The 18,849-nt window shown below is 30.9% G+C and overlaps 1 protein-coding gene across 3 annotated transcripts in view; it reads left to right on the top strand.

The window, feature by feature from the left end:
- ZNF148 (zinc finger protein 148) overlaps window positions 1-18,849 on the top strand; it is a 131,956-nt gene that overhangs the window by 24,925 nt on the left and 88,182 nt on the right. The window contains exons 2-4 of one of the 3 annotated variants that reach the window (XM_074301457.1): window positions 8,804-8,885; window positions 11,394-11,461; window positions 12,203-12,346. The gene's annotated coding sequence lies outside the window, so the exon portion shown is untranslated. The remainder of the gene's footprint in view (window positions 1-8,803; window positions 8,886-11,393; window positions 11,462-12,202; window positions 12,347-18,849) is intronic. The other 2 variants (XM_074301458.1, XM_074301459.1) reach the window with 2 other exon arrangements.

The raw sequence follows: 18,849 nt of genomic DNA, 5'->3' as shown, positions 1-18,849 counted from the left end.
TTTAAAATCTAAGACTTTTTGGATATACTATTCAAATTGATTATCAAATCATGTAACTTAATTTTGAACTGCTATATGATGGCATCTAGAATGATAAATCATGTTCTTTTTATAAGTGAATTCAATTATTCTTGGTATTTAAATTTGATGAATATATACCAAGAAATAAGTTTTCTATAATAGGAATTACTGGTTTGTTATATAGGAGACTTGTATTTTAGTTCTGGCTCTTCCACTAGCTTGGCTGTGTGATCTTGAGCAAATAATTTGTTCTGTGGGCCTTGATTTCTTTATCTGTAAAGTGAGAGGTTTAAATTAGATCATTTATAAGGGTCTTTATCAGTTGTGAAGTTCTGTAGTTAATTAGGAGCCTGATTTTTAAAAATCATTAGAAAATTAATGATAGTCCCAAAGCCAAAGTAAAGTCAGAATGGAATAAATAGTGGTCTCTTCAAATTACAAAGGACAGTGTTCAAGTTCAGTGTCTGATCCAATGCCTTTAGCAATTATCTGAGGTTATAAGTTGTAGAACAGATGCTGATCTGTAGAGAGGGATTTTCTATACACATAAAATTATAGCTATAGTCAAAGGAAAGGCAAAAAAAAAAAAGAAAGAAAAATCACCTTACTCTTTTTACTTTATTAATAATCGATGGAAGTGTTTTACTTCTATTGGAATTACTTGGGACAAAACAGAATAGCAAAAATAACAAAACAAATCTGGTAAGCTTTTTTTCTCCTTTCCAACTTGGCTTCTTCCTATCTTTATTGTCTTAATAGCAAATATCTCTCTGCACATATACTGTGGCCCAGGCTTACTGAGCTACTTGTTTTCTTCACTGGATGCTTGCTATCTTGTTTTGAAGTTTTCATTGGTTGTCTCTCTTACTTGAATTTATTATATACCTTTCTCACTTCCCAGGACTTATTCTAGTCTTGAGTAGGTTGAAGTAGAGGCCATGACCCTACCCCTAACCCTAACCCTAACCCTAACCCTAACCCTAAATTCGCTCTAACCCTAACCCTAACTCCCGCCTCCCGACTCTAACCCTAAATTCGCAGCTGTTGGGTTATTATTGAATAATGTAAATCTCCAAATGAAACTTAAATTCTTCCATTGTATTAGAATACAATGAATAAATAAACTTTGTATTTCTGTGACATTCCAGTGCAAGAAATTAAAAGTGTGGGAGAAAAAATATTAAAAAGTCAAGATAGAGTAGTATATTAAACTTTGCTCTTAAATTCCATTAACCTGAAAATGTCTGGTTGTTGCCTTGCTTTGTTTACACAGTATTTGACCAGAAATTTAGGAATAAGTATTTAAGGGATCAGCATTCATTTTAGGTTTGGATAAGATAGAGAAAATTTATTCACTCAAAAGTGTAAAATTGAGCATTCAATAAATATTCCCCAGATATTAATGCAGTTTTAAGCTAATGTTTTCAATAGTTTTAACAAAAGAAATGATAATGTATCCACAGAGCATTGCCTTTAGCTCAAAGCATTTAGTAGTAAACTGTTTAATTTACATTCATTTGCCCCAATGATATTGAAAAGAATAAAAAGGGAAACAAATCAAAAAAGTATAAGTGATATTAAAAATATAAAACATTAAAACATATTCTGTATAAGCTACTTGAAATTTCTGTCATTTCCATTTCCCAAGTTGAGTATTGATATTTGAAATCTTAAATCTTCATTTCTTCAGTGAAATTTTAAATCTGAAACCAAGACAGGCATTCCCTAATGTGCAAATGGTTGTGTTTCAGAAGTTTGTAAGTGGGTTGTTTCTGTGGGAAAATGTGTTCCAAGTTTGTTTGCTTTTTCAGCCTTAGGATTAGATGGACTTTTGTGCTCTTACAGTGTTCTTACCTTAGAATCATCCATCATTTCTATAGGAAAATCGGTTCCTCTTAGAGTGAGGAGGGAATCTTAATAATGTCTAGATCATATTTATACTCTGCCCCTTGCCTCAGTCACAAAAATTGCCTCTTAAACGATCAAGCCTGTGATGAGAAAAGGACGTGCATTTTTTCTTTGGATTAGGCATGGTAGCTTGATCTGCTATGTTCCAAAAAAAAAAAAAAATCAGATGAAATTACCCAGTCTTAACTGTGGGATGGCCTACTATATATATGGTAGAATGTTTGTAAGTTGGCTCTTTGAGTTGGAATGTGATTATAAATATTTGAAAAACCCGCTTTTTACAGCTTAAATGAGCTTTTCATTGTCATATAATACCTTCAAAATATAAGCCAAATTTATTTATGAAATTTTGTATCTTCATTATTTAGATTAGCATTTCTCTCTTTATTTCCCTTCTGTCAGTAAAATTGGGGAAAATATTCATAGTGAAATCCCAAATTATGATTCATTTAACAATTTTTAAAGTGCCTGCAATGGGTCAAGTACTGGAGTAGATGATAGAGAAATGTATATGAGGACAAAGGTCATTCTCTTCCAGTATTACTGAAATGAGAAAAAAAGTAGCACATATAAAAAAAATTATACAAAATAACTTTGCATCAGCAATTGGGGATCAGAGTAGGTTTCTTATAGGATATGGTACTAAAGATGGTCTTTAAAGGAAGTTAGAAGAGGCAGAAGTAAGAAAGGAGTTAATTCCAGAGTTAAGGGGATAACTTGTGAAAAAGCATGGAGACAGTAAATAAAATGGGAAATAGCAAAGTGGGTCAGTTTGACTGAAATGTAGATTGCAGATGACATGCAGTAATGTAAAGGTGAATAGAAACCAGATTGTGAAGGACTTTTCAAAAGCCAAACAGAGAAGTTGGCATTTTATAAAGCAAAGGAGGAGCCACTGGAACTTTGATCAAGAAAGTGACACGGTTAAAATTGTGCTTTAGAAAAAATCAATTTGACAACTGTGGAGGACGGATTATTAGAGGAGAGAGATCATTAGAGGCCAGTAATATTTTTGTTTTAAAAAAATTTAAAAAAATTACACATTGAATTCTAGGTAAAGATACAGATTAAATTCAGTAACAAAAATACTCTGTATTTTAAATTTAAAATACATGTATTTATTTGCTAAAGCAAAAATTTGGTTATTTTCTAGTGACATGTTAAAATACGAATGGAGTTGTATTTTATATTGTATGTTTATTTTTCAGTCAACCAACAAACACCTACTGTGTGTCTTTTTGCTAAGTGTCGGGAAAACACAGTAGTAATTCTGCCCTCAAAGAGTTTACATACTAATGGGGATGGGGTGGAGATGGAACAACATGTAAATAGTTACATATCAGATACTTAGAGAATAGAAAGAATGTAACCTTAGAGGAGAAGGTTTAGGTAGTTCCAGAGATCAGGTAAGCCTCCTTTATAAAGTGAATATTTGAGCTGAATCTTGAAAATCAGATTTATCATTTAGTTAAGGGAAAGCATTGCAGACATAAGAAACAGCCATTGCAGAAGTATTTAGTTAAGATGATGGTTGTATTTCAGGATAGATATTGGAAGTGTGAGAAAATTGGAAAGGTAGGAAAGGGCCAGGTTGAAAAGAACCTTAAATGCCAAACACAGAATTAAAGTTAAAGCCATGTAAATACTTTGACTGCAATTATGAGAATTGGGCACTTGAACATTACTTTAGCATATGCTATATGATCTGAATATAAGGAGTTAGTACCTCAAAAATCTCTTTGAAAGGAAAACAAAATCTAGTATAGGATGCTATATAACATGTTCACAGATTTGGATTTCAGGCTATTCTAGTTTTATTTATATAAGGAAAACTTCAGGAGGAAAATGTGGTTAGTATGTTTTTAAATATTTTTTTTAATTGTATGTTAAAAAGATTTTAAAAATTTCATTAAAAAAAAATGAGTTCCGAATTCTCTCTTCTCCCTTTTCCTCTCATTGAGGAGTTAAGCAATTTAATGTGAAGTCATGCAAAATATATTTTATATGTCATGTTGTGAAAGAAACACAGATTTTAAAAAAAGACCAAGAAAAATAAAGTCACTATATTTTTGTACAAATAAATCCTATTCCAGGTTTTAAAAAAATCCTGTGATGCAGTCCTCCTGGTATTATTGCTGGGTCACACGGTATGCAATATCTGGATCATTTATGGTGTCTTATGTGCTGCTTGTAACTTGCTGTCATGTCATCATTGCTTTTTAATAGCCATGTCTCCATATCTCCATGCTTTTTCACAAGTCCCTTTAATTCTGAAATTCACTCCTTTCTGATATCTGCCTCTTCTAATTTCCTTTAAAGACCATCTCTAGTGCCATATCCTATAAAAATAAAATTGTGTATCTCCTACTCTTATTCCCAATAGAAGTTAAGATAGTAACCTTTATTCAACAATGCTGCTGAATTCTTAAGCCAGATGGCAGATGACAATAGTACTTCTGTAGCAATGAACTTGCTGAAATAATTCCTTTAATTTATTGACTTAAAACTTTTTTTTTTTTTTTTTTTCTTGTCTATGACTTTACTGCCATGTAGAGGTTTATACATATAGATTCAATTCAGGAAATATTTCAAGCATTGTATTAAGTAGTGGGAATGCAAAGACCAAAGCAGTTTTTATTCTCAAGAAATTTGTATTTTACTAGGAGAAAAATATTTTGCAGATAAGTATGTAACATAAATACTGTGATTTCCCAGGATGTTGATTCCCAAATAACAATTGTGGGAGTTGGGGGAACCCTCTTATAGGAACTAGCACTTAAACTGTACCTTAAAGAGAGATAGGGGTTCCGAGAAGGAGAAGTAAGAACATTCCAGGAATGAAGGAGGACACAGCCTCTGGAAAGGCAGAGGGCATAGAGATAAATTGTTGTGTAAGAGTAGTAGGCCAGTTTGGCTTGAATGTCAAGTGTGTGAGGAAGAATAATATGTAATTGGCTTGGAAAGATTGTTTAGAGAAAAGTTGTGAAGGACTATGTTATACAAAAGGGAGATGTTTGTAGTTTTATCTTAGAGGCAATAAGGAGCCATTGAAACTAATTGAGGAAGGGAATGACATGGTTGTTTTTGTACTTTACTAATATAAGTTTGGACACATTTTAAGGTCCAAAAATAAGGCTCTTATTAACTTTACTTAATTATTCCAGTGCTAATTGATCTCTCATACTTCCAAACTGAATAACCTATATGTTTATATTATCTTTCTTCAGTAGTTGGCTATTATTTTATGTATGTTATTTTCTTATTATTTTGTTCTGAATATAGGATTTTATCTTTCCATTTATTCTCCAAATCTTATAACAAATATGAGTTTAAGAGAATGACAGGAGTGACTTTAAGACTGAATAGCAATTAGTATCAATAAAACATTTTTATTTGAGTTGAAGTAAATGTTTAAAAAAAAAAAAAGGACTTTCTCACAAAGTAATTTTAAAAAATCTTTTTGGATTATTTAAACCAATTGTAGGTAAGTTTCTTTAGGGCAGAGACTGCCATATGTTTTTCTCTATGTATGATAGTTTCTCTGTAATTGTAGATTAATTGTAGATTGTTTATACTGAATTCTTAAGTTTCAAAGAGATATTAAAAGTTTATTTGGCTCATCCTTTTTGCCTTAAGCACACCAAAGTATCTCTTGTTAACTTTTAGAATGCTGTTGTTAATTACAACGTGCCACTATAAATCATAAGTGGAAAATGTTAGAAAAGACTTTTATATCAGAGTTAGTTGTTACAGTATTATTGAAGTTTGCTTCTATTATAATTGGGAACTCACAGTGATTTAGTATATGTGATTAAAAATCAGTATTCTGATCATAAATGATATTTAGTATCTGCTTATGTTATTGCATTATTAAATGTTAGAAGACCACTTTTCTTTGTGTCAGTAACATATTGATATTCCTATTTTATGTTGTGTGTGTTGTGATTTATGTGTTTATTTTCTTATTATTTTGGTTTGATAATAGTATTTTATATATTATAAAGTGCAGATAATAGTATCTGAACTATGTGCTTCACAGGGTTGTTGTTAGAGGTTCAAATGAAATTATATAAAATGCTTGATAATCTTTTAACTGATATATATGTCAGTTTTCCATACACCTGTTTTGTCTATATTCTTTCCTACTTTTCTGCCCTTTAAAATGAGTAACCAGGGAAGTAAGACAATAAAATTTTGAATTGAATAATGAGTTGATGAACAGGAGAGAATTTAGGCCATTTGCTCTTAAGAGGGAGGAGAAGAAACCTGTTTTGCTATTGGGTAAATGTCCAGAAAACTTTTACCCATTCTCTCTTAACTTGTAGTGGAACAAATTCCAACCCAGGATATTGATAGAGTGAGAGCCAGAGAGAAAAATGATCAAGGGGGAAGAAGTGATAAGATGGAGGGAAGAAATACACATAGGAGGAAGAATAGACAGAAAGAGGTATGGGGGACTTAATGTTATTTGAAAGAAGCAAGGTATGTTAATATTTGTGGGTGTAAATGTTATTTGGAAAAGTAGTGGCTTATTGGAATAGGATGGTTTATACCTTTTTTGCACAGGTACATGGATTTTGGATTTAAACTATTTTTTTAATATCATATTCCTTTTTTCCTGTCTTTCCTTTCTTTCCCTTTCCTCATCTGTGCCAATATGCTATCACTCAGTATTGATTTAAAAAAAGACATAAAAAGAAGTACATTTTCTATGAGAGTAGAATAAGCCAAATAAGCTTCTTTAAGTAATTAAGACATGTCATTTCATTGGATAATAATAATAACAACAACAATATTAGCAAATATTTATATTACACTTCCCACATATTTTCTCATTTCATTATCAATCACCTTTTACAAATGAGAAAACTAAGTCTTAACTCCTTCATTTTATAATTGAGGAAACTGACGCCCAGAGAGTAAATAAGAAAGCTGAGATTTAGACATAAATTTTCTGATTCCACATTCTGCCTTATTTTTTTCCCTTGCAGCAGATTGTCTTCCATTTTATATTCTCTATGACATCTGATAATTATATTGTAATTCTATTGAATTTCTCATCATTTTTATCAAAAAAAAAAAAAAAAAAAAGAAAGAAAAAAAAGACCAATAACCTATGCTGGGATGCAGCAATTTGAAGATATTAGAGCTGGAAGGGACTTTTGAGGAAATTTGAAATTAAAAAAAAAAAGAAATAGATAAATGAATGAATGAAGATAGATAAATGAATGAATGAGATCAAGATAAAGCTCAAAGAGATAAAGTGACCAAGATCACACAGAAAATTAGTAAAACTTTTAGTATAACTAATAAGGAGGGATAAATACTATTCAATTCCTAATTCAGACTTTACACCATTTCTTTTTCTTTTTTTTTTTTTATAAATTAAAATTTATTTATTTATTTATTTTTATTATATATTTTTTTTATATTATCCCTTGTATTCATTTTTCCAAATTATCCCTCCCTCCCTATACTCCCTCCCCCCGCTGACAGGCAATCCCATACATTTTACATGTATTCAATTCCTAATTCAGACTTTACACCATTTCTTAAATATAGAATGTGGAATTGATTCTGATGTCATAGTGAATGAATATTAATATAGTAAACCCAAATAAACCAAATAAACATTTTACATAGTTTGGGGAAAAAAATTTTAATTTTTATAATTAATGATTAAGCTATTAACCAACAGCAAAGAGCTTATGGTTTTATACTACCTTCTTTTAGTTGTCAATGTTGATACTATTAATGAAGAAGGATTTTTGTGACTTGCAGATACAGGTGGAATGGTTTATATGGTGTCAAACTACAGAACTTAAAAATACACATTGAGAAGAACTTGTCCTAAAGAACCTACATGTAAACCTCTACATGTACTTAAGAAACAAGTTTTCCACAAAATGAAAAAATAGCCAGTTAAATTGAAGCATCAGTGAATTTATATAGATACTGGTTCAGCAACAGAATTTTTGAAAAAACATTGAAATGTTCATTTATCATAAAAGTTGTAGTATAATATACTGATAAAATTATATGAATCCATAGTTTTAATTGATTTATTTTGTCCTAAACTTTACTTTTTTATTTCTGAATGTTTACCATTAGCTTTTTTGCTTTTCATTTATGGATATTTATTGATCGCCTACTCTATGCTTAATGCTGTGCTTTTAATCTTTATTTTTTTTCTTTAAGGAATTAGGTATTTTCTTTATTTCTGAGACTACTGAATTCTTACAAATCAAGTTAAATTTTCTAGATATGGCCCATTTAATTGATAAACATCTATATAAGCAAACATGGTGTCAGGTTTCTTTACTCTTTTCTACTGAATGCTTATGGAATGACTTTAAAAAAAAAGCTATATAGCTTAAACCCATGTGTGATTTTTAGTCATATTAAATGACAATGTTTTCTGCTTAAATATTAAGTATCTGATGTGATTTTTAATCCTACTTCTAAAAATAGTCATTTAAGATCTAACTTTCTAGTATCTTAGACTTATGGGTCCATGTAAACTAATTTTCTTGTTAAGACTTTTATCTATGGGTATTAACTACAGTAGTATTATGTTTTAAACATGAATTGATGTCAAATTCCCACATGTTAAAGAAGGTTTTTCCTCTATTAAGAATTAAATTTGAGATGAAACTCAAATAGAAAATAATAATTCAACTAGTTTCAGATAGATGTCTATTTTTCTTTGATGCCAGTTAAGATGAATTTGATTTGGGAGTTAAAATCAAATTTGCCTTATAAACTACATGTAAAAAAGATGTTCCTACAAAAATTTTTTTTTTTTTTTTTTTTTTTTTAAAGAAAATCTAATTGATGCTTTAAGGGGTTAACCTGTATTTTTATGTTTTTATAGGATAAAGGGAGAAAAACAGCAGATTGGAAGCTCAGCCTAGAGACTTGACATAATGGGAATCTACATGGCCTACTATATGGAGGTAGCCTAATTCTGGTTTATTTGCCCCTCAGATTTTACCTGTAACAGACAGGACAGACTCACATATACATTTGCTTTAAAATAAGTGTTAAATAGTATTTACCCTGTAAATTAAATTAAAAGTCTTAGACATTCATTTGTAGACTATTTAGCTCTCTGGCCATGTGAATGTGAGGCTATATAAACAAACATTTATGGTTTAATTGATGTTGTAGGTTATTTAGTGATTACCATTAGTTTTTCAGGACAGAACATTAAATATGTTTTGTTTAATATGCTTTGGATTTTAGATGTGAAATATTTTTAAGGATAGTATCCTTCTTCAGGTATGCCTTGCAGGTATAGATGATTACCATATGGACTATGAAAAATCTTAGTTTTTTTTTTTTTTTTATTAAAGATATACGTGTGTGTGTGTGTTATGTGTATTTTAGCATTACTTTCAAAAGACTGAGGATGTGAGCTTAGGTTATCTCTAGATGAAAAAATTAAAAATATTGATAGTTACATAATTTCAACTTTGTTTTTAATTAATCCATATTCCTATTTTTCCTATAATTCTTGGTTTGCATTTTTTTGATTTGTATTTCCTATGTTTTCTCTATTGTTTTGGACTGAATGTGCAATAAAGACTAGTTAAGATGGAAATTAAGTCAATAAGCATTTAAATATCTACTGTGTGTGCTAGGCACGGGGTATTTTGTGTTGGGTTTCAAGGAAAGAGGAAAACCATTTGCTGACCTCAATCTAATAGGAGGATGACATTGCAAAAACTTATTTACAAACAAGATATTTACAGTACAAATTGGAGCTAATTAACCAAGGGAAGGTACTATCATTTAGAAATCAAGAAAGGATTTTTTTTTTTAATTTGTTTTCCCCAGTTACAAGTAGAGATAGTTTTCAACATTTTTTTGAGTTCTATTTTTTTTTTCTTCCTTTCTCCCTTACCATTCCCCTTCCTCAAGAAAGCAAACAAACTGATACAGATTATATATGTATAATTAATTTTCAGCATATTTCTGTATGAGTTATGTTGAGAAGAAAAATCAAAACAAAAGAGGAAAAAAAATAAGAGAAAAAAAAAGCAAACACAAAAAACAAAGTACAAATACTATACTTTGATCCACATTCAGTCGTCTCCTCTCTTTGGTTATGGCTGGCATTTTGCATCCCAAATCTATTGGAATTTTCTTAGATGATCTCATTGTTGAAAAGAGCCAAGTTCATCACAGTTGATAATATAATTTTCTTGTTAATGTATACAGTGATCTCTTGGTTCTGCTCACTTTACTTAGCATCATTTCATGTAAGTCTTTCCAGGCTTTTTTGAAATCAGCCTGCTCAAAAATACAGAACAATACTATTTCATCATATTCATATACCACAACTTATTCAGCCATTCTCCACGTCGGGGGCATCCACTCCTTTTCCAGTTCCTCACCACTACAAAAAGGACTGCTACAAACATTTTTACATATTTGGGTCCATTTTTAAGGAAAGGATTCTTGTAGAAGGAAGGATTTTAAGCTGAGACGCTAAGGAAGGCAGAGAAGTGAGGGAAGAGAGATAAGGGAAAGAATTTCCAGAGTGGGAGATGGCTGTAGAAATATTGAAGATAGGAAATAGTTTTGTCCTCTCCACTTAATAGTAATTTTTCTCCCTATTACATACATAGTTTTCAACATCCACTTTTATAAGATTTTGATTACCAATTTTTTTCCCCTCTCTCTTCCCAAGATGTCAAGCAATCTGATATGCTATACATGTACAATCATATTAAACATAGGAAATACTCTTGTTGTTGGAGTGTGGTTTTTAGGTTTTTTTTTTTTTTTTTTTAAGCTCCACAATAGTAGTATTTCTGATGGTAAATTGTTAGAAAAGCACTTTTACTATTTCTTTTCCTTTCTATACTCAAATGTTGTTGTGGAGACCTTTAGATATTCAATTTATTTCCTTAGTTAAACTGTCCTAAAAGATGGGAATCTAATATGAAGACCACTAGCATAGGAAATTTCATATTCTTTATTTAATACATTTCAATATTCAATAATGCCTTGTTTTCAATAAATACCATCCTATCCCTAAATCCAAGAGCCTATCTTGATTTTATCATTTTAATGATATATCTTTATCAAGATATGTTCTTTATAAAGAACATCTGCTAATCTTCCTCATATTATAATATAACTCTTCCTATTTTTTATTCCTTTCTATTTAAAGTTTATATCCTGCTGATATGTTTATTCAAGAGTATAAACTAGGAGTACTAAGAGTATAACTGTGAATGACATACAGCCCTTTCCATAAGTTTCTATTTTGTCTGTTAGCAGCTCTTGTTATTTTCAGGGTCTATCATGGTGACCTTCTTTATTGTACATTATGAATCATACATGAGAAACAGGAGCCTTTAAAAGTTGTCTCATAACTATTCCTTTCTTCTTTCAATGTTTCTTAATATCATTTAATCAAAATTTTTTAAGTGATTTTTTTTTTCCCCCTCCAGATTTCTATATCTTACAAGCAGAATTCAGAATTAAAGAAAATAGCTTAATAAAGATTTACCTAGCACTGGTAATATGAATTACTTTTTTTTTTTTTTTTTTTTACTTTTATGATTCTTTTATGACTTATTTTGTATGTTATTTGAATTTATATATACAAATTATTTTTTTCTTCTATAGTAGTATACTTATGACTTATTAAGCATTGCTTTTCTTTTTTTAGTCTTGGACTTCATATGTGATTTCATATGTGTGGGAATTCCTCAAGAGGAAACTCCCTCTATATAATTTAATAACTATGAATTTATATTCTTAGTCTGGATCATTCAAAGATTGTAACTTGCCTCTGGTCATGAAGACCTATTAGGTATCAGAAGTATGGTTATTCTGATTCCCTATGCCAGGGATTCTTCTCTAGGATATTGCTAATATTTCTTTATATTGTATTTATACATTTTATTTCCCCCCTTTTTTTCTCTTTCTTTTTTTTAATTAATTTTTAAAATTAATTTTATAATTATAAAAATTTTTTTTGACTACATATGCATGAGTAAATTTTTTTTTTTTATAACATTATCCCTTGTATTCATTTTTCCAAATTTTCCCCTCCCTACCTCTACTCCCTCCCCTAGATGACAGGCAATCCCGTACATATTAAATGTGTTACAGTATAACCTAGATACAATATATGTGTGTAAATCCAATTTTCTTGTTGCACATTTTATTTCCCTTTTCAGAGTCCTTATAGATTTTTTTAAAAACCATAATAATAACATTGCTTAAACTTTTATATATATTTTTTTTCTTCCAGGAATAGAATGGCACAAGTGATTAAAGAAGTGTAGAGGATTTCTCAAGTCTGAAAAGGGTGGGAATTCCATCATGATTTCATTTTCAACTCTACAGCATCCCCTTCCTTGAATTTTTTTTTTTTTTTTTTTTACTATAGTCTCAGGTAATTTTAACATTTTATTTTTTATGATTAAGAAAATGTTTTTTTTTTTTTTTTTTCTTTTAACAGCCTTTTTTGTTATTTGCACTTGTACTTAATGTTGAAAATTTTAACTATGGTAGATTTTTTTTTTTTTTTTTTTTTGGTAAAGAGACTTTATCTTGTCTCCTCTTTCCCCTTCTGTCTAGTATCTATAGAGCTTTAGAATATGATTTATCTGAGAAGTTTTTCTTTTTAATTTTTGGTGATGGGAGGAGAATGGATAATTACTGGTACAATTTTAGATACTTGATATATTTGATCATGTGATAACAAAAATGTCTAATTCAAAAGATACACTTTTTGAAATATGTATGTGTTGTTTGCAACTTGAAAATAAAGATTTAAAACTCAATTCGTAGGTAGTCTTTTATATAAGAGTAGGCATCCTGAAGTAGCTAATGGCTATAGGAACTCTTCTTCCTAATGCCATCACTGTTGTTTAAGCTATACCTTTCTATCTCTTATCTCTTCCTTCCTTGTAGCTTCCTAGCTATTGCTTGATATTCCTTGTTTATCTAATCTCTACTTCTAGTGGCAGTGGTGGTTCTGTAGAGGGCTTGTCAGGAAGACCTGAGTTTAAATCTGCGATCTGGAGCAAGTTACTTAACTTCTGTTTGCCTCAGTTTCTTTAACTGTAAAATGAAAATAATTATAGCATCTACTTTTTAAAAAATAGTATGTTATTTTTCTTAATATATGTAAAGACAGTTTTCAACATTCATTTTTGTAAAACTCTACCCTTCTCCCCAAGAGAGCAAGCAATCTAATATAGTTTAAAAATATATGTGTGTGTGTGTGTATACACACACACACACACACACACACACACATACATATATATATATATATATATAGCACCTAAAGCAGTGTTGCTGTGAGTCCCAAATGAGAGAATTGTAAAAGCTCTTAGCACATAGTACTTGGCACATAGGAGACTGTATATGAATATTTATGCTTAACTTCCCATTTCTTTGCTTTTAGATATGTCAAAATTAACCATAATTGCTTGAGTATGTACTAATTGAATGCTGTGGACAAAAAGTTGAAAATGTACTGTGATAATTTAGCCTAAGAGTACATACTCATAAGAGAGAATTGGTATTTGAAACAGACCATGCTGGTTCACTGACCTTAGCTAAATGGCTAAAGACTTCTAGGATTGATGTCAAGAAGGCAGAGGAAATTACTAGGAGTTCATACCAACTGACCAAACCATTGTACTTTTTATTTACACAAATGCTTTGTATGAAGTAATTTATATAGACATAAGTGGAGAAGTTTTTTGTAATAGAGCTAAGTGTTAACTCATTTCACAAGATATCACATATTTTGAATAGTTCAAAGATAAACTATCTAGGTAGTATGCATTAGATATCATGTGATTTATTTAGAATTTAGACAAGGATTAATTTTCAGAATTCCATTTTTGTATAAGATTTTCAGTTCAAATTGACTCACAGATTTAGATGATTCTTGAGTCTCAAGACATTGACAGATATAAAGTATAATAAAGACATTTCACTTGTAGTTCTTGTTTATATAGTACTTGAAGGTTTACAAATCATTTTTCTTCCAATAACTCTCTGAGCTAGGTAATATAAGTATTGTTATTTTCATTTTACAGATGAGGAAACTGAGGGCCTAGAGGTAAGCTATTTGCAAAGTAAAATATCGCAAGATGTATCTAAGTTTAATATTTTTAAAAAAGGTGATGTTTTAGGTATTTCATTTTATCTCTCTTCACTAACCCTAGTTAGCACCATCTAGAATGTTAAGGTAACCATTGAGTAGTAAATATCTAGTCAAAATGAATGATCAGAAACTGGTTTTTCAAAATTTCGTGTTTTTATGTAAATATTGTACTAGTAAGAAAGAGTGAAAATCTTAAAACTATTTGAGTTTTACAGTTACTATTTTAATTGTGCTTTTTTTTAAAATCAAAGATTAATGTCTTGTTAATGTTTTTATGATTTGTGAACCTTTAATCCTTTAATAATTCTTTATAGTATAATCATTCCTTAAATGATCTTATGGTTATATTTAAATGCAATCTAACATAAAATTTGATATTTTTCTCCTATGTCTCTAAATGGAGTCACATTGATATTTAAATTCTTGGGATGGCTTTAGTCATGAACATTTATATTAAAGGACATATATGAGTTCTTTTATGATTTTTAGTATATTATATGCATAGGAAGAAGAGATACTGTATTTTGTAAATAATTACTTGTTCTTACTACCCTCTTCTAAACTTTTCTTTTATTTTAGTTTAAAAAACATTGTTGGGGCAGCTAGGTAGCACAGTGAATAGAGCACCAGCTCTGAAATCAGGAGGACCTGAATTCAAATAGGACCTCAGACATGTAACACTTCCTGGCTGTGTGACCCTGGGCAAGTCACTTAACCCCAATTGCCTCTGCAAAAACAAAACAAAACAAAAAACATTGTCACACTCACCTATTCACAAAAATTGTGATAAAGTGGCCACTCTAAATTCTTGAAGGCTTATACCACTGGAATACAGTAGATGAAAGGCCTACTTTGCTAAGCTAATTTGCTAATTATAATGTATAACATTGTTTCAGATAGGCTAGTCTGAATTCAGCTTTACTGACTTGCATGGAAGTACCCTTGTTAAAAGCAGCTCATTTCCATTAGATTTAAGTGATGGTTTTTTCAGTTGTGACAATTCATGAATACTATTTTTTGAGATATGAATGAGGACAGGAGTATTCAACATTGATAAAATCATGGATTCTTGTAATATTAACATATCTTATGTTGTATAAATTAGGATTGTTGTTTGTCAGTAGATTGCCAAGATAATAATAGTTGGGTCGATTTTTTCAGCTATGATTCTAGTACTTGCATGTTATTTTTGAACATCTGTTGCTCTAAGTATTAAGTAAAACTGTTGTTCTCTACTTGCTGGTAACATAATCAGTGTTACTCTCAGGATAGTTTGAAATATCACTCAGGATTTACATACAATTTACAAAATATATGAACAAAGGATTTGTAGTAAAAATGCACATCTGAGATTTGTCTAGATCTGTTAGTGTAAAGAATAAACTCAACTTACAGGTAAGTTAATCTTTGTTCAGATCAAAGTGACAGCATTGCTAGGTTGAAAGCACAGAGGGAAAACCACCTATTAAAATTATTAGAAAAGATTAGAAGTTCTAGCATTATATATTTTTTTACTTCTTTATCTCAGACCCTGGAGAGATGAGCCAGAACAAACTTCATATTTGTTTATCTAGGTATTTATAAAGCAGCATGGAAAAGAAAGATTTAATATTGTTTAAGGAAAAAAGCATATAGGTCAGTTTGACAGGAATATAGAGTTTCTGAAAGAATGTAATATGAAATCAGTCTGCAGAGATAAGTTGGAGCCAGATTGTGAAGAAATTTTAAAAGTGTTGGAGTTTGTTTTATCCTGGTTGCTGTAGAGAATCCACTGAAACTTCTTGAATTGGGAGAATGCCATCATCTAAACTGTGCTTTAGTAATATCAATTTCATAGCAGCTTAGATGTTGAATTGGAAAGAGGAGAAGGGAGAATTAGGTTCTTGTAATAGTGAGAGAATTGGTGATGAGGTCCTAACCCAGAATGGTGATTGTATGAATGGAGAGAAAACAGATGAGAATGATATTATGGATGTAAAATTGTTATTACTTGGTAACTGATTGAATATGGGGAATAAGGAAGAGAGCCTGAAGTTAGAATTATTTTGAAGTTGTGAACTTGGATGATTAGAAGGATAATTCTCAAAGGAATTGGAACAATTAGAGGTGTCGATTGAGTTGGAAGATTGGAATTTTCTTTTAGATGTGTTAAATTTGATATGATGTTGAGATCTCCAAATAGAAATGTTAAGCAGACTAGAGTTTAGTAGCTAGATAAGTGTTGGATACTTAGATTGGGAATCTTTTCCATAGACAGAATAGTTTTATACTTGGAAGGTGATTAGGCTACTAAGCATAGAGAGATGAAAAGAAAAGATCTTAGGATCCAGAATCCTTCACATGGGTTGTAACATGGATGGTGATCCATTGAGGATGAAGAAACAGTTGGGCAGTTGGAAGAGAAGTAGAGCAGTATCATGTAAACATAGGGAAGAGATGCTGTCTTGGAAGGGAATGCTTAACACACGTAGATAATTGAAAAAGGTGAAGAAGGATGAAGAATGAGAAAAATCTGTTGGATTTTTCAATTTAAGGAATTGTTGGTGACTTTTAAAACAATTTCAGTTGAATAATGGTGTTGGAAGCCAGATTTGTGCTTCCCCCCGCCCCCCCAATTAATAGTATTTTATTTCTTACAGTTACATGTAAAGAGTGTTTTCAACATTTATTAGGTGTAATTTTTATAATATTTTACTTTTCAAAATACATGAAAAGATAGTTTTCAACATTTACCCAAGCAAAACCTTGTGTTCCAGATTTTCTCCTTCCCTCTGCACCTTCCCTCTTGCCTAGACTATAAATAATCCAATATAACTTAAACACATGCGATTCTTCTAAAACATATTTCCACATTTATCATGCTGCACAAAAAAAAAAAAAAAAAAAATACTATGTTTTGATCCACATTGAGTCCTCCTAGTTCTCTCTGGATGCAGATGACTCTCTCCATCAGAAATCTATTGGAATTTTTTCTCCCTCTCTCCCCAAGACAGCAAGCAATCTGATATAGTTATACAATCATTTTAAACATTTCCATATTAGTCACAATGTGAAATAAGTCAAAACAAAAGAAAAAAGAAAAAGAAAAAAAGTTGAAAATCCAATGCTGTGATCTGCAATCAGTCTCCATAGTTCTTTGTCAGGTTGAGGATTACATTTTCCATCACAAGTCTATTGGAATTGTCTTGGGCCACTATATTACTGAGCAGTGCTAAGTTCATCATAGTTGGATTATTAGTGTTGTTGCCCAATGTTTTCCTGGTTCTACTCCATTCAGAATCAGTTCATATAAGTCTTTCCAGATTTTCTTGAACTCTGCTCATCATTTCTTACAGAGCAATAGTATTCCATTATATTCATATACCACAATTTGTTTTAGCCATTCCCCAAATAATGGGTATCCTCTAAATTTCCAATGGAAGCCAGATTTTAAGAAGTTGTGAAATGATTGATAGAAGGAAGTTAAGGCAATAAATGCCTTAGCTCTTTCTAGGAGTTTGGGTATGAAAAATGGGTTTCATACACATACTTTACTCAAGAGATGTGATAAAATCAAGTGATATTTTGTTAGGAATATGGGAGTTATTTTTGGAAGGTGCCAGAGATGGAATTAGGTGGCTAAGGAAAGGTTGAATATCAAGAGGGAATACTTGAAAGAGCACTCAACTAGAAGAGAGATGAATGGATAGGATTGAAGGAATAAGAAGAGGGACTGGCCTTAGCAAAAAGAAATACTTATATTTTTGAGAAGAGAGCAAAAGAAGAGAAAAAAGTGGTAACTTTGAGGGGATCTGAAGTGAGAAATTGAGTAGAGATAAGGTATGTATGAAGCAAAGTCTTCTGAGAGAAAGGGATCATGTCTGCTTTTGGTGACTTGGGGGAAAACCCAAAACCTAAACCTAAAAAATCAAAATCTAAAAAGGTTTAGAACTATGGCTTGGTAAAGACTCTCACTGGGATAGAATAAAAGGATTAGCAGAGTAATGAGGACACTATTGGAATTTGATAACAAATTTGTAGTAAATGCAAACTGCGTTTAGTAGTTTAAAGCTGGCTACCAGGTGGTAATAGCAGAGAAAGCTGGGATTACTCAATTCAAGGTTAAGGTTTAGAAATTTTGAAATTAAACTGATTAACTGAAGGTAAAAATTTTGAAGGGGAGAAATTGAGGCCAAAGCAGGCATGATGTCTTGGAAAAACAAGAGGATGGAGTTGAGTCATGGGGAAGATAGAGAATAAATTTAGGAGGTAAATGAAACACAGGGAGAGACGAAAGACTAGAAGGCTGTGGTCATGGTTTAGTATCTTGGAGCTGAAATACTTGTAAATAAAGAAGTCATCAAGGATATGTATGGCTTTGTGTGATAGAAGATGTACATTATGGAATCAGATTGATGAACTGAGAAATAAGGTTTAGGGAAATAGCAGTATATATACTAAGTATGAGCAGGAGTTGGAGTAAAGAGGAAGACTATGAATTAATTGCTGAGCTCCTAGAAAAAGGAGGGAGAATTGGTAGGTAACTCTTGCCTATCTATATATCTCACCTATCTATCTGTCTTGTAGATAATTGACAACAAGGTCTAGATAGGGTGATGCATGTAGATGAGGGGTTCTTAACTTTTTTTTGACATGAATCCTTTTGGCAGTCTTAATGAAGTTCCTATACCTTCTCAGAATAATATTTTAAAGTAAAAACTAATTATATTGAAATAATTATGAAAATCTTCTAGAAAACAAGTTCAAAGATTACAGGTTAAGAACTCCTAATC

The sequence above is a fragment of the Sminthopsis crassicaudata genome, chromosome 3 (genome assembly GCF_048593235.1).
Source record: "Sminthopsis crassicaudata isolate SCR6 chromosome 3, ASM4859323v1, whole genome shotgun sequence".
NCBI lineage: Eukaryota > Metazoa > Chordata > Mammalia > Dasyuromorphia > Dasyuridae > Sminthopsis > Sminthopsis crassicaudata.
This window is presented reverse-complemented; position numbering and strand designations above follow the sequence as displayed.